The sequence below is a fragment of the Sorex araneus genome, chromosome 1 (genome assembly GCF_027595985.1).
Source record: "Sorex araneus isolate mSorAra2 chromosome 1, mSorAra2.pri, whole genome shotgun sequence".
In the NCBI taxonomy this organism is placed as follows: Eukaryota; Metazoa; Chordata; class Mammalia; order Eulipotyphla; family Soricidae; genus Sorex; species Sorex araneus.
The window spans coordinates 244,447,742-244,464,833 of NC_073302.1; the positions used below are offsets into that span (position 1 = coordinate 244,447,742).

General features: G+C 38.9%; 1 long non-coding RNA gene across 1 annotated transcript in view; it reads right to left on the reverse strand.

Moving 5' to 3' along the window:
• Positions 1 to 2,136: 2,136 nt before the first annotated feature.
• LOC129405540 (uncharacterized) overlaps positions 2,137 to 17,092 on the reverse strand; it is a 541,664-nt gene continuing 526,708 nt past the window's right edge. The window contains exon 3 of the long non-coding RNA XR_008630633.1: positions 2,137 to 2,243. This is a non-coding gene — a long non-coding RNA (uncharacterized LOC129405540). The remainder of the gene's footprint in view (positions 2,244 to 17,092) is intronic.

The window sequence follows — 17,092 nt, forward strand, 5'->3', positions numbered from 1 at the left end:
CCCACTATACTATTGCTCAAACCAATAAAATAATTTATTTTATATTGCTTGTTACAGCTAAATAGGTAATAGAATTACCAAAAACTACTTATGTAAGAGAAAACTTGCAAAAATTGTTACATTTAACCGTGGGATCATTACATTTTTGTCTGAGGATTTACAAAGCTATTGTTAGCTGAGCCTTCTGTGTTACTGGTTTTGTTTATTTGACTAGGCTTGGCTTCTACGTTACTTTTCTGTCTAATTTGGTGTGCTCTTACTGGAATGTCCATGTAGTGGGACTTAGAGGTGACATGTGGGCACTCCAGGAGCTCTAAATCTGTAGAATTGGGCCGATGGATCATTTTACATGGCTGTGGCTGTGGAACGTGATTGCAGCTACGAGGGCATGGCAGCATCTGTGGAACATGGTGCAATTATCAAGGCTTTGGTAGGGTGGGAACTCAGTTGGAACTCTCCTGAAGGCACCCCAGAGTTCTCAGCTGGGAAAATGATGTACCATGAATATTAGTGACTTGGCTTGCATCTCCTTTGAGATTTAGGCATGAGTCTGTAAAGATGGACTGCTGGATGAGCTTCATGGCAGTGTCTGTGGTATATGGGTCCCATAATTTTATTGATAGTGCTTTGCATGTAGCAGATGCTCATTATTTTTTATAAAGTGACTATATAATGTATCAATATTATTGCCTTTTCAGTCCTATTACAAAACCATAAGCTTAACATTTTTGGGGATGAGTTTGGGACACTTCCGTTGGTGCTCAGGACTTATTTCTGGCTCTACACTCAAGGGCTCTAGGGGCTGTGTGCTGGGCTGATAATCAGATTGGATCTGGCTATGTGCAAGACAAGTGCCTTAATCCCTGTACACTATCTCTCTGGACCTTAAAATTTATTTTACAACTGCTTCAATGAGATAAATTTATATATCATAAACTCATCCATTGTAATTGTACAAGTCATGGTTTTTAATATATTCACAGTTGTTCAGTCATCAACACTTCTTAATTTTAGACAATGTTAACAACTCATAAATAAACCCTCTACTTCTCATTAACAGTCACTTTCATTTATCATCAACCATATCAAGCTTTTGGCAATAAGTTATTTTCTGTCTCTTCAGATTTACTTATTCTGGATATCACCAAAGTGAAGCCATACAATTGAGGATGATTAAATATTTTCAAGATGTACCCATTTTAAGGTGTATTGCAGCATATAGCAGTACTTTGTTCCTTGTTGCTACCAAATATTTTAAGTTATAGAAAGGAGCATACCACATTCTATTGACCTATTTTTGTTTTCATTTTTTGACTATTATGAATTATGCTGCTATTAACCCTTTTGAACAAGTTTTTATGTGGGTAGGGTTATCAATTTCTCTTGAGTATATATCAGTGAGCGGAATTGGGTGACTTAATACTAGCTCTATGTTTAAATTTTTGAAGACATCAGATGAATTTTCAGAGTGGCTGCACCATTTATGATGCCAATGACAGTGAATGAGAACACCACTTTTCCTAAGTGTTTAACAATGCTTGTTTTTTACTTATCTTTTTGATTATAACCTTCCTAGTAAGTATGGAGTAGTTTCTCCTGGTGATCTTGATTTGTATTTCCTGATGACTAATGGCTATTGCACACCTTTTCATGTACTTATTGATCATTTGTATACTTGAAAATATTTTGCTCAAGTATTCATTAGTCTCTTTATTATTACTAAACTGTAAAAGTGTCTTATATATTCTAGATATAATTTACTTGTCACTTTCTTGATGAAGGTCTTTGAGGCATGACATTTTATATGTTAATAGAATGTAATCTGTATATACCCTTTTAAATTTATTGTGTTTTCAGAGTTTAATTTTAACATAGTTCAGACATCATACCATGGGGGATGATCTTAGAAATTTTTTGTTTGTATAATAATGAACTCTCACTCTCATGGGAATTAAAATAGATCTATATTTAGTGCTAACCCATGCAAAACTGTGACGAGATTGGTACTTATTTCTGGCATCACCTTTCTGCACCTTACTAATGCAGAAAGTGTGTTTTTCTGCACTTGCCTGTTGGTAGAAGCCTCTAGTGTCTCTCATCACACCTCCTCACCCACTGTTGATTTCAGCCACAGCTGCCAGGAACAATTTACTGTAAGGTCAGATCTCTGTAGAGTACACATTGTCCACTGAAGTGTGTTATTTATTTTCTTCTCTGGGTTCTTCTCCTATAGTTGCAGAAGCCTGTAAATACAATGAGAGGAACAGAGAGAATATCCAGTGGGGGGTGAGAAATCATGGGGAATTTGTCAACCTCTCTTCCTTTGGGAGAAATAGTTCGGGGAGGTGAGAATTCTCAGCCTCTAGCAGACAGAACTCTTTGGAACTATGCCATTGTATCCTTCTGTTCTTTCTACCTGTATCCTGGGAGAGTCTCTTGAGTGTTCCTGATCCTAGATGCCTCTCTCAGACTTTACTTTATATGTATGTATGTTACATATATATATGTATGTATATATACTTTGTATTACACAACCATGAAATAGACAGTTACAAAGTTGTTCATGGGTTTCAGTGATGCAATGTTCCAACCCGTCCCTTCACCAGTGTTACATTTCTCACTACCAAAGTCCCAAGTTTCCTTCCTGCGGGTCCCCACCCCTACTCCTATCCCCACAGCCTGCCTCTATGGCAGACACTTTTCTTCTCTTTGCCTGTCTCTCAGTCTCTTATTTTCCATTTAGGCACTGTGGTTTGCAATACTGTTACTGAAAGGGTATCATGAGTATTGCTTTACATCCTTTTAGCACTCAGTTTTTATCCAGAGTGATAATTTCCATGTGTAATTGTCCCAGACTTTTGAGGGAAATTAAGCTATGCCCTCCTCAGTGGATTTCCTTTATCCTGCATCAGGTTTCTGGTACTATCCTTCATTCCTTCATGCCTTGAGATACTTCTGCAGAACTCTGTGGGAACCTAACCTGTGTTTTTCCTGTGTTTCTCTGTTTTGTAAAGGTTCTATGTATTAGATGTAATTTATTTTGAATCTAATTAGGTGGTTGTATAGCAAACCAGATAGGACAGTTTTTTTGTTGCTAAATTACATGCTACTAGCAGTTTTATTTTTATACCCTCTGGGATCACTTACACTCTGGTGACTTGACCCTAAATAGGAATTTCTAAGTGATGGAAGGAACAGGTGCAGGGAAGGCAAATTCTTCCATCTTCCTGCATTGCCCCTGAAGATATCTGTCTTCTCATACATGTGAGACTATTTTGTATTGGCCATTTTTCTCAGTTAATGATTTTTTGAACCTCTGCTGAAGATAATGGTTAAATTATTAATGCTATCTCTAAGTGTAGACCTATACTGCTATTTTGTAGTGAAGTTTAGCTTAAAAATAGGTAATCAGAGAAGTGTTTTGGTGACCAGAAGAGAGAAAATGTTATTGAAAGTTTTCAGAATGAGAGTAGGATAGGCACAATAGCCAGAAACAAGGAACAATAAATATAGCAAATAAATAAAGCATAAAAATTCCACAAGGGACTGAACCACATGGTATTTTAGAAGACATTGTTGGGAAGGTCAGATATGCCGTAAAGGTTTGTTGAATGAATAAATATATTAATAAACTAAAATAGCACTGTCCTGTAGCACTGTAATCCCGTTGCTCATCGATTTGCTCAAGTGGGCACCAGTAACGTCTCCATTGTGAGACTTGTTACTGTGTTTGGCATATCGAATATGCCACAGGGTTCTTGTCAGGTTCTGCTGTGCGGGCGGGATACTCTCAGTAGCTTGCCAGGCTCTCTGAGAGGGACAGAGGAATCGAACCTGAGTCGGCCACGTGCAAGTGCAAGGCAAACGCCCTGCCCGCAGTGCTATCGCTCCAGTCAAACCAAATATAGTTATTTTTATTTATTTCTCTTTTGGGGGAAAATAAACTGGTGGTTCTTGGGGCTTACTCCTGATTCTTGTGCAGGCATCACTTCTGGCAGGGTTTTGTGGATTATATGGGGTGTCAGAGATAGACTCTGCATTGGTCATATGTGAGGCAAGTGTAACCACTGTACTCCGGCCCCTAGAGATCTTTTTTTTAAAATTTATTCTTTTATTGAATCACAATGTGGAAAGTTACAAAGCTTTCAGGTTTAATTCTCAGTTATACAATGCTCGAACACCCATCCCTTCACCAGTGCACATATTCCACCACCAAGAATCACAGTATACCTACCCCCTTCCCACCACCTCCCCAGCCCCCCACCTCGCATGTGTAACTGGTAAATTTCAATTTACTTTCACTTTACTTTGATTACATTCAATATTTGAACAAAAAACTCACTATCGTTGATTTGGAGTTTCTCCCCCCTAAAGTCGACCTGCTGAAAAGAAAGCATTTGATAATTTGTTTTCCATTGCTGAGAATGAAGAGATATGAGGTCTAGAGGCCGCACTAGCAGCCGCATGGTTTTGGATTTCTGTATTTCAGTATTTTAGTAACTAAGTCCAGGGAAATAACTGCCAGAAATTGCATCATTGTAAGCTTGTACCTCTCAGCTACTTTATATTCCACATATGAGTGCAATCTTTCTATGTCTGTCTCTCTTTCTGACTCATTTCACTCAGCATGATACTTTCCATGTTGATCCACTTATATGCAAATTTCATGACTTCATGTTTTCTGACAGCTATATAGTATTCCATTGTGTAGATATACCAGTGTTTCTTTAACCAGTCATCTGTTTTGGGGCACTCTGGTTTTTTCCATATTGTGGCTATTGTGAACAGAGCGGCAATGAACATGGAAATGCAGATGTCATCTCTACTATACCTTTTTGCCTCTCCAGGATACATTCCCAGGAGTGGTATTGCTGGGTCAAATGGGAGCTCAATTTCTAACTTTTTGAGAATTGTCCATATTGTTTTCCAGAAGGGCTGAACCAGCAGTGAAGGAGAGTCCCTTTCTCCCCACATCCACGCCAAAACCGGTTGCTTTTGTTTTTTGGGATGTGGGCCAGTCTCTGTGGTGTGAGATGATATCTCATTGTTGTTTTGATCTGCATCTCCCTGATGATTAGTGTTGTTGAACATTTTCTCATGTGCCTCCTAGAGATCTTCTTTTATTCTTTATTTTTTTTGCTTTTTGGGTCACATCCAGCGATGCACAGGGGTTACTCCTGGCTTTACACTCAGGAATCACCCTTGGTGGTGCTCAGGAGACCATATGGGATGCTGGGAATTGAACCAGGGTCGCCCACATGCAAGGCAAATGCCCTACCTACTGTGCTATCACTCCAGCCCTGAGAGATCTTTTTTTTTTTTTTTTTGCTTTTTGGATTGCACCTGGTGATGCACAGGGGTTACTCCTGGCTGTGCACTCAGGAACCACTCCTGGCAGTGCTCAGGGGACCATATGGGATGCTGGGATTCAAACCCGGGTTGGCTGCATGCAAGGCAAACGCCCTACCCACTGTGCTATCACTCCTCTGAGAGATCTTTTAAATGAAGAAATATTTCTTTCAAATGAGGAAAGAAAAAATAATCCTTAATAAAGAAAGGCTTTTTTAAACATGGTATGATGATTTAAAATGTATATATTCACAGTAGAACATGGTACAGGAACATGGATGGAGGATTTTGGGTACTTCCAAGAACATAAATATCAGAGCTATTATAAACATGTTGTCTTAACTATAATAGCACTGTCTCTAGCACTGTCGTCCCATTGTTCATCAATTTGCTTGAGCGGGCACTAGTGATGTCTCCATTGTGACTCTTGTTACTGTTGTTTTTTTTTCTGGCATATGCCACGGGGAGTTGCCAGGCTCTGCCATGCTGGCAATATACTCTAGGTAGCTTTCCGGGTTCTCTGAGAGGGACAGAGGAATTGAACTCGGGTCGGCCATGTGCAAGGTAAACACCCTGCCCGCTGTGCTATCGCTCCAGCCCAACTATAATAAAAATTGAAAAATCCACAAATGCTTTAACATTCTTTCAAAAGAGTTAGAACCTAATCTTCTCTAGTGTAACCTTCGTGTGAACTGTATTTAGTGACTCCTAGGAGTACACTCGTGGGAGGTGGGAGGAATGTGCATGTGGGAGGGTGTGCAACTTTGGAAAATAGGTCATACAAGGGGGTCATAATTTGGTTTCTTTCTTGGTTACCCCCTCATGAATTGTTTCTTGTGGTAGGTTCCAGTTGCCATGGTACTCTATGGAGAAACTCAAATGGCAGGAAATTGAATTTTCAGACAATCTGTGTGCATGAGCTTGGAAGTAAACTCTCCAGCTTAGTTAAATTTGACAGGTTATTATAGACTGCATATCCCCAATGCAGATCGACTAACTCGTGATTGTCCCTTCATCCTGAAGAAATGCATTAAATAACATCTATGTTTCTGATCTCTCCAAAGTGTAAGATATTTGATTTATTATTTTTTAATTGAATCATCATCAATTTATGATTGAGTTTAAGTAGTACGATATCCTAACACCAACCCTTTTACCAGTGTCCACTTCCCCCACCAATGTTCCCAGCTTTTCTTTAGCCTTCTATGCCCTAGCTTGCCTCTATGGGGGCACTTTTTCTTCTCTTCCCATTCCTCCTCCTCCACCCTCCTTTTAGGCAGTTACGAATAGGAGAGTGTGCAAGTCAGTTTATTTCCTTTCAGCACCTAGTCATTGTCCAGAGTGACTACTTTCCTCTATCATTGCTTTAGTGGTCCTTCCCTGACCTTATTGTGCTTAATCTTAGATGGAAGGCTTTTAATTATTTTCCATTGAGTATAATGTTTGCTATGGGCTTGTGGTAAAGTATCTTTGACTATGTTGAGGAAAGTTCCCTTGATTCTTATTTTATCGGGAGTATTTTTTTAAAATCATGAATGGATGCTGGATCTTATCAAATGCTTTCTCTACATCCACATATATGATTATATAATTTTAATAAACGGGATGATGATGATGATGATGATGATGGTGGTGGTGGTGGTGGTGGTGGTGGTGGTGGTGGTGGTGGTGATTGTTATTTCTGGTTTGTGGGCCACATTTAGTGGTGCTCATGGCTCACTCCCTGCTCTGCACTTGGGGGAACCATATGGAGTGTTGTGTATAGAACCTGAGTTGGCTGCAAGCAAGGCAAATGCCCTACTCACATAGTACTATTGCTGAGTGAGATTTATTATAATGGATTTTTGTGCCATATTTCTGTAGAAGTTTGGCATGTTTGTTAGATTTGTCCAATTCTTTTTGTAAAGTTGGTTTTGAGTCTGTCAAGTTCCTGAGATTTTGCTTATTTATGAAGTTGTATATTGTTATTTCAAAGCTGAATGAAAGTTTGACTGGGTAAAGTATTCTTGTTAAGGCATTCATTTCATTGAGATATTTTTAAATAAACTATATCCCACTATTATGTTTCAGTCCACAAGGCATTGTTTGGTAAATCTGTAAATCTAAAGGACAGTCCTTTATTTCCTTCACTGATAATGATGCTTTCATTATTCGATATTTATTTTTGGCTTTTGTCATTATGATTGGTACATGTCTTGGAGTCTTTTACTTTGGTTCTCTTTTACTGGCATCCTTACCTTTTGAGTCTTGTAGGATTCTTCAGCTCTGGAAATTTCTCAGTGATGGTTTCTTGACTATTGCTTCTTCATTGAAGTTGTCTTCTGGTCATTTGGGACCCCGATGAATCTTACGTTGTTTCTCTTGAATTCACCTCAGAGTTCTCTTGTTGGTTGTTCATTTATTCTGAGGCTTTTCTTCATCTTCTGCTGTTGTCTGGAGGTTTTCTGCACATCATCTTGGAGCTTGCTGATTTTTGTTTTCAGGTACTATTACTCTGCTGCTGAGGCCTTCCAGTGGGTTTTTCATTTAACATATCAGATTCTGTAGTTATGTCATTTATGCTTATAATTTTCTCATTTATGCTCTGATATCCTCTTATTTTTTAGTAGTTGGCTATTTTATTGTATCATTGAGCTCTTTAACCATCCTCAACATTTCCTCTCTAAAGTCCTTACTAGAAGCTTATATAGCTGATTATTACTGGTTGAGTCTTCAGGGTTACCATCTTCACTCACTAAGCGTGGTAGGGTTCTGCGTTGCTTTTCCATTATGATTTTTGCAGTCTGGAGGTGTGTTTTGTGTGCTATGTAAATAGGTGGACTAGGATGTATGGTTTCTGTGAGATATGAAGAAGTGAAGTAATGTGCAGTCCAGTAGCATTCTGTGGTTTATAGGTGTCCTGATCTGAGTCCTGATCTGAGGTCCTAAATGGTGGCTTCTGAGCTCAGCTCCCTAACAAAACCAACATTTGCTCTTTTAAGAGCCCAGTAAGTGGTAGTGATTGTGTTGTTGTTGATGGTAGTGATGTTGATAATGGCAAAGAAGAAAGCAGAGGGTAATGGTTGCAGATTTCTTTGGGAGGGTGACAAGTCTTTTTTTACTAATCCCTCTCAATTTTTTTCTTTAGTTAGCGTCAATGGAACTATAAAACAAAGTTCATAAACATTACAAAACAAATGTAATGTTTTCTTAGGGATGAGGCTTTTGATGGTGGGTGGAGAAGTTATACTTATTTATGTCTATGTTGGATTTTTCTCTGACCCCTTGACCCTGAAATTTTATGAAAGGGTACAAAGATGTCATACAGAGCTCAATGTGCTCTCAGCCCATGAGAGTTTTTATGAAAGCTGTAAATAGTGAGGTAGTATTACCAAAATTCCATATCTAGGACAAAATTCAGATCCATTTTAGCCATATACACGTACTTGTGCATAACTTCTGTCATTTTATCATGGAAGATGAAGATGAGAGCAGTTGGGTTCATCTGGTCACTGATCTTGGGTCAGTGATCTCTGAAGGAGTGTACAGTGGTAATGACCATAATGAATGATATGTAGGCTAGGCACTTTACATAAATATATACATCATGGACTTTGCTCATTTAAATCTAAATTACTGAGAAAACTGTGTTTTAAAGATGTTAATTAACCCAAAGTTACTGATAATGGTGAATTTGAGCTTCAAAACCAGTTCTGACAATTTCCAAGGAATGGATACTCTTTTGTTGTATCACAGTTTCCCTTCTTTGCAACATTTTGCTTAATAAAAATAGGTACTTGGTTATTCAGATGTCCAGAATATATTTCTCATACACATTTGTTTTCATTCACGGTTTCCAAGTGGTTTGGAATTTCCAGATGTTGAGGGTGGTGAAGCCATGTGAATGAGGTGACTTTTTGAAGCACCTTAGAATCAGGGCAGGTAGCCAAAAGAACCAGCATGTGATTAGAGAGTTGGAACTTCAGCCCCATTCCTAAAAGTTTCAGCCCCATTCCTAAAAGTTCATGGAAAGGGTCTAACGATTGATTTCAGTTGTAATTGGCCAATGAATAAATTGTTAAATGGTTAATAAATTAAAACTTAGTAAATCATAGTAAATAATGAAGCCTCCATAAAAACAAAAAAAAAAAAGGTTTTGGCTTCCAAAGGTTTTGGGTTGATGAACATGTGATGATTTTAGGAGATTGGCCGATGTGGAGAGAGTGTTCATGACCTTTTTCTTGTCTTATGTTTCCCTTCATTTTTTCTGTTGATCTGAGTATTTGTAGCCTTTGTCATAACTTTGTGTTCTAGTGAGTAAATTAGTTTCCTGAGTGTGTGACCTACTTTAGAAAATTAATTAAACTGGAGAAGTGTATTCTAAGAGACTGAGTTTTAGTCAGTTTTTCAGAAGAATAGCAACAAGTTTGTTATTAGTAACAACATAGATTTATGACTAACACCTGAAGTCTAAGGACGGGATCTCAGAAACCTTCACTATATATCTGGTGAAGTTTCTACACTGATCTGAACTGAGTTGAATTCTTGATCATCTACTGGTGTTCTCACTTTAAAGTAGCATATCTAAGAACTGCTTGTTGGCATGGGAAAGCTGTCACATACACCCGTGTTGTAATTGGTCTCAGGATACCCCAAGCCATTGCCTGCTTTAGGAATACAGATACTTGTCTCAAGTTTATGGAACTGTCTGAACTTGAGTACAAATATAAAATATAATTTTTTCCCATTTTATTTTAAGCAGGGCGTTTACCTTGCACGCAGCCGACCAGGGTTCGATTCTTCCCCCCCCTCTCGGAGAGCCGGGAAAGCTACTGAGAGCATCTCGCCCATACGACAGAGCCTGGCAAGCTACTGTGGCATATTTGATATGTCAAACACAGTAACAACAAGTCTCACAATGGAGACGTTACTGGTGCCCGCTTGAGCAAATCGATGAGCAACGGGATGACAGTGACGGTGATTTTAAGCAGTGTGTTTTACAAAACTATCATTGGTATAGTCCCATATATAAAAATATCATCACACACCCCGTCCACCAGAGTGTGCACTTCTCTCCATGATTGTCCTAGTATTTCTCCCACCCCCCTTTTCTCTGATGCCGAGCTTCCTACTGGAAACAAAATCTCAGTTTCTATTTGTTTTGTGCATCCGGTTTACCCCTACCATGTTTCCTTATATTCTTCATTTGAGAAAGACAATGTTGTGTCTATTCCTCTACTCTGGCTAACACTAATATGATGCTCTCCTGATGCCTCCAGGTAGCTGCAAATTGCATAGTTCATCTTTTCTTGTAGCCGAATTGTACTCCATAATATATGTGTACCATAGTTACTTTATCCATTCATTTCTTATTGTTCGTTTGGACTTCAAGGATGCCCAAGTCCAGCTACCTTAAATTGTGTACATTTTCCACTCTTCCTCTGCCAGTAGTCTCTGATTTTCTATTACCTTTAATAATCATATTTAGTAAATACAGCAGTGGACATTTGTTTAAAATAAAATTTCATATAAGCAAAAAAATACCATTATATTAGAGTCCAGTGCATTGTGTGTTTTATCTGGCAATCTTCTCCCCATGCAATTTTACTTTTTCTTAAATAGGACACTAGAGAGAACAGTGAGACCATTGTTCAACATGGGTACAAAATACTAGTGTTGGTTAAATAGGATGATTTTTTTTGGGGGGGGTACTTTTTGCTTGACTTGAGATGGAAATCCCAATGAAAGGAGAGAAACATTATGAGTGCTTCATTCTGTTGACTCCCCTCTTCAGTGGTTTTGTTGATTTTAAGATTTGCATCTAGAGGCTAAGAACTGAAGTTTCTTTGGGAGGAGAATAATGGAAGTGTGTAATCAAGTTATATGTTGTATGCTGCTTTCTTGGACTTAGTTTGGGGTGATAAACCCCAAATCTGAAAAAATAAGAAAAAATTTCTTCTATATCTAGTGGAAGATATGGCAAACTTTTATAAGAGCAATCCCAGATTTTCTTTCCTAAATTTGTGATTTTTTAAAAAAAATTAAAAAATTTTATTGAACCGCCTTGAGATAGTTACAAGCTTTCATGTTTGGGTTACAATCTCACAATGATCAAACACCCATTTTTCCACCAGTGCACATTCCCCACCACCAATATCCCAGGTATACCCCCTTTCCCACTGCCCCTCGCCTCTAAGGCAGACAATATCCCCCATATTCTCTCTCTCTCTCTCTCTCTCTCTCTCTCTCTCTCTCTCTCTCTCTCCTTTTGGGCATTATAGATTGCAACACAGATACTGAGAGGTCACCATGTTTGGTCCATTATCTACTTTCGGCATGCATCTCCCATCCCAACAGGTTCCTCTAGCCATAATTTTCTTAGTGATCCCTTCTCTATTCCATCTGCCTTCTCTCCTCCGCTCATGAAGCAGTCTTCCAGCTATGGGGAAATCCCCCTGGCCCTTGTATCTACCATCCTTGGGTGTCAGCCTCATGTAATGCTACCCTACACTCCACAAATGAGTGCGGTCACTCTATGTATGCCCCTCTCTTTCTGACTATATCACCTAGCATGATACTCTCCTTGTTTATCCATTTTTAACAAAATTTTATGACTTCATATCTCCTAACAGCTGCATAGTATTCCATTGTGTAGATGTACCAAAGTTTCTTTAACCAGTCATCTGTTTTAGGGCACTCGGGTTGTTTTCATATTTTGACTATTGTGAACAGTGCTGCAATGAATATATAGGTACAGATGTCATTTCTACTGTGTTCTTTTGCATCCTCGGGATATATTCCAAGAAGTGGTATTACGGGGTCATATGGAAGCTCAATTTCTAGTTTTTGAAGGACTGTCCATACTGTTTTCCAGAAAGGCTGGACCAGTTGGCGTTCCTACCAACAGTGAAAGAGTGTCCCCTTTTCCCCACATCCACACCAGCACTGGTTGCTTTTGTTCTTTTGAATGTGTGCCAGTCTCTGTGGTGTGAGATGATATCTCATTGTTGTTTTGATTTGCATCTCCCTGATGACTAGCGATGTGGAGCATTTTTTCATGTGCCTTTTGGCCATTTGTATATCTTTTTTGAGGAAACTTCTGTTCATTTCTTCTTCCCATTTTTTAATGGGGTTGGAAGTTTTTTTCTTATACAATTCTACAAGTATCTTGTATATCCTGGATATTTATCCCTTATCAGATGGGTATTGGGTAAATATTCTTTCCCATTTTGTGGGCTTTTTCTGTATTTTGGTCACTGTTTCTTTTGAGGTGCAGAAGCTTCTTAGTTTGATGTAGTCCCATTTGTTATGTTTGCTTCCACTTGCATGGTCAGTGCTGTTTCGTCCTTAAAGATGCTTTTAGCTTCAATGTCATGGAGAGTTTTGCTTACATCTTCTTCTATGAACCTTATAGATTCATGTCTGATATAATTTCAGATGTGAAAAACCTGATAGGAGAATTAAAAAACTCAGTGGATGGCCTCAGCAGCAGAGTAACAGCTGCTGAGGACAGAATTAGTGAGCTCGAAGATGAAGTACAGAGACTCTCTAGAAAACAACAGATAATGGAAAAGAGACTGACAATCCGGGAGCAGATGGCAAGAGAAGATCGTGATGAAGCCAAGAGGAGTAATATAAGAATTATTGGCATCCCAGAGTGACAGGAAGAAAACCCTGATGAAGAAGAAACTGTCAAAGACATCATTGCTGCAATGTTCCCAGAGCTGAAGAAAACATGTGTTCACATTCAGGAGGCCCAAAGGGTACCAGCTAGAAGAAATCCAAATAAAAATACCCCAAGACACATCCTGATCAAAATGACCAAAACCTTAGATTGAGACAAAATCCTGAAATCAGCAAGATCGAAGAAAGAAATTGCCTATAAAGGAGCATCCTTAAGATTCACAGCCGACATGTCTGATGAAACCCTCACAGCCCGAAAATAGTGGTGGGATATAGTGAAAAAACTCAATGAAATATATGCCTCACTAAATTTGTGATTAAACTTGCTCTTGTTATCCCAAGTCATCATTTGTATTTCAAAAGTTTTTGGACTTATAATTTGGGTTTATAATTTGTCAGAATTTCCACATAGCTAAAAAACCCAACTTTACCTCATTTATATTTCTTTTATGTTTAAAAATTGTGTGTGTGTGTGTGTATGAGTGTGTGTGTGCGCGCGCAAGCATGTGGATGTGTGTGCATGCTTGGACCACCCAGTACTGCTTAGGGGTTGTTCAGGCTTCCTGATAGCATTTGGGGTATATAGGGTGCCTGGATGGGATGCAGGTCAAGCTCCTTAACACATATTTTATCTCTCTGGCCTTGTTTAAATGTTTTAAATACTCTTGCCTTGATTACTTTGAGAACTTACATCTTCATTAAGACGTGTTTTTGAACTGGTGAAATAGAATTAAGTTCTTTTCCATGAGGCCTCATAGCTCTTTCTTAAAACTCCTGCACATCTTGTGGGTCCTCTTTGCAATTAATGTTAGGAATTGCTGGTATTGTTGCCTCAGATTTGCCAGATAAAATTGATGTAATTATTCCATTTACTGCTCAAGCCCTTCCAGTGAATTGTCCTAGGACATTCTCCTTCTCAGTTAAAGATATACCCCATCCTGGCCATGTCCTACATGTCATTCCTGGTACGTGTTGAGGTTGAGAGTGAGGTGGAGAAATGTGGTGCAGAAGCCCTACCGCTTTCAGCAAATGTGGGGTAATTTCATCAAAATTTGTTCTTCAGATTTGTTGAGGCCCTTTGTTGTAATTTTCTATTAAAACAATGTTTTCTACTATATTTTTACCCAAAATTTACTTGAAAACTTCATTCCATTTTTTTTATCTCAGCAGTTATTTTGTGTTTCCTGTTGAGAAATTCTTTTATTAGGTTATATTTTCACTGAAATTTAATTTGGGAAAATGACTTTTCATTACATCAGGCATAAATCCCCAGATTAATTTTTTACAGAATTTAAATTTCCTTTGCTGACAATAATTTTAAAAACTTTCAGGGGAAAATAGATGTAAGATAACTTATTTGATAGCAAATTATCAATTTAAGAACTTTGTGATAATTTTTGTTTCCAAGGTAGTAAAGATTAATTCCTTTGATTCAGATTTTTTTCTCTTCTCAACGTATGGTTTTGATATTGATTTACAAATACATTTTATATTTCTAAGTATATTTAGTAGAGCATAATGTGTGTATTGATGTCTAACCGTATTCATGACATTATACTTGTCAAAAGGCTTATCTGTCCTTTGATGAAATTCTTTCAAGCCAGCTGTCTTGTCCCTAATCTTGCCTTGTCTTCACACTTTTAAAAACACCCTCTGCCCCTACACAGATGCTCTGGTAAAACCATCCTCTGATTTATATTCTTCACAGGCTTCCCATCATGGAGGAAACAAGTTTTAAACTCTGTTCTGCAAGACTCTGAGGTCTCTGGAGAGATGCACTCTTGGCATTTGAACACAAGAGCAATCACATGGGTGATCTGAGTCTTGGGGACTCCTGCCACAACACCAGCCAGAACTGCTCTAATGCTTTCTGACCGGCAGAGTTCCAGAATTTTCTGTACATTTTTTTTTCTTTTTAAAAATAATTCCAGAGGTACCGGTTAAAATGCTTGTCTTGCATGTGGCTGATCCTGGTTTGATCCATAGCACTGTATATAGTAACATCCCTTCACTCCACCCCCTGCCAAATGATTTTAGGACATTAAATGTTTTTTATTTTTCCATAACAGTAACATAAATTGCAAATATTTGTTGCTGATTTTGAATCACTACATATACAAGAAGACAAAGCATAGCTTAATTTTAATAGTAACCACAAAATGAACTCACACAATGAAATATAAGAAAGTTCATCTTTTAAGGTGCCCTCCGATATTTTATGATTACAGGACTACATGTCTAAAATGTGAGAATGTCAAAGGAACAAAAGTCGCTCAGACACTGTCATTACTTCGTGCAGCCACATGGTGTCACTGTGTATAATTGGTCATTTTGACAGAATGGCACCAGAACTTTTTGAAGGATAGTTTGTGGTGGTGGTCTGTTTTTCTTCATGTAATGGATGGTATCTGCACCATGTTTCGGTCCCTGGGGACCCGTCACTTCTTTCTGACCCATTTAAAATCATCTTCCTGTCAGCTTTGTGAATAAACTGTCTCTGGAATCTGTTTCTTGTGACTTCTACTTCTAGCTGCATATGGGTTATGCATCTTCTAATTCCTGAATCACAAGGGCCTTATAACTTTATTAAAATACAGGACTCTACCTTTTTCCCCCTAAATGGGAGCTCCCCTGATGGGAGCTTCCAAGGATTCTGACATCTTTTCTACAAATTCCACCCAACACCCCCTGCCTCAGTGAGTTCCCTCTCTTGGGCAATTAAGATGAATTTCTGAAAGCTCTTGCCAGAGAAGAAAATTCTCCTCACCTTCCTCAATTCTTTCAATATTTAGCAATACAGTCTCAAAGTGGTTATTCTCACTTCCTTTGAGACATTATTATCTAGTGAAAGATAAAAATATATCAAAGCTGATAATTATTTTATATTTTTATAAGTGGTTGCTTGCTCTCAGCATGTGCATTTCTGCCATTTTTTTTGTCTGCCTCTGGGTCCAGGAAAAGAGTAAAAGATCTCACCCGGTTGTTTTTTCCAGCAAATTTGCAGAGGAACCCAGGTATGTGGGACCCGGGGCTGAGATCTCCAAGGCAAATCGGATCAGGACTGGGCTTCTTCTACCTAGATTCCCATTTTCCAGTAGCTAGGCAGTCACACCCAAAAACTGCCCATCAATGGCCAACATCCAGAAACTATAAAACCAAGCTCCTGGAAGCTTGGTTTTATCAGCAACATTATTGATATCAGCGATATCTGGTAGCCTAGTTCTCCCTCTTGGAGAACCTGGCAAGCTACTGAGAGTTTACTGCCCACATGAAAGAGCCTGGCAAGCTCCCCGTGGCATATTATATGCCAAATACAGTAACAATGATGGGTCTCATTCCCCTGAGCTTGAAGAGCCTCTAATGTGGCACCACTGGGAAGGACTAGTAAAGAGAGGCTGCTAAAATCTCAGGGCTAGGATGAATGGAGACGTTACTGGGCCCGCACGAGCAAATCGATGATCAGTGGGATGACAGTGACAGTGAGAGTGATAGTGACATAAGCACACAGAAGAGAAGAAAATACCATGTGAGAAATGATGCTGAAGAAGTTATTGGGGCCCAATTTGCGAAAGATCTTGTATGTACTGTGACCACAAAACTGGTTAGTTCATGAGCGAGTCCTTGAATTTGATATGTAAAATTAGTATGCAAAACTCTGCATTGAAGTTTCTTGATTGTAGAGCTTAACTAGGTAGTTCTAAAACCCTTCCTGATATCCAGGACTCTCTCTTTCATCCCTGTATGCCATCACTCATCCCTTGCTGCTCTCCCCTTTGTAGTGGATGGTGTCACTTGCCCTGCCCCACACTGCTCTGAAATGTCCTCTGTCCGTCACTGTCCTCCTGGTGTGAGGTTTGCTGTTGTCTGTTGCAGAGACTCATAGCTCCATGGCTTTTTGTCCCGTTAGCTTTTCTTAGTCTCTGGCCATGTAGGTGAGAACTGTTGCTTTCTTGCAGTCTACCCAGGTAACAGGTAAGGATTGTCAAAGAGGAAGTTCCTTCTCCTGTGACCCCTTTTATTTGTTTACTCTCTTTACCCAACGACCTTTTCTTAATCTGTCTGGCTATTCCTCAGTTGGGGG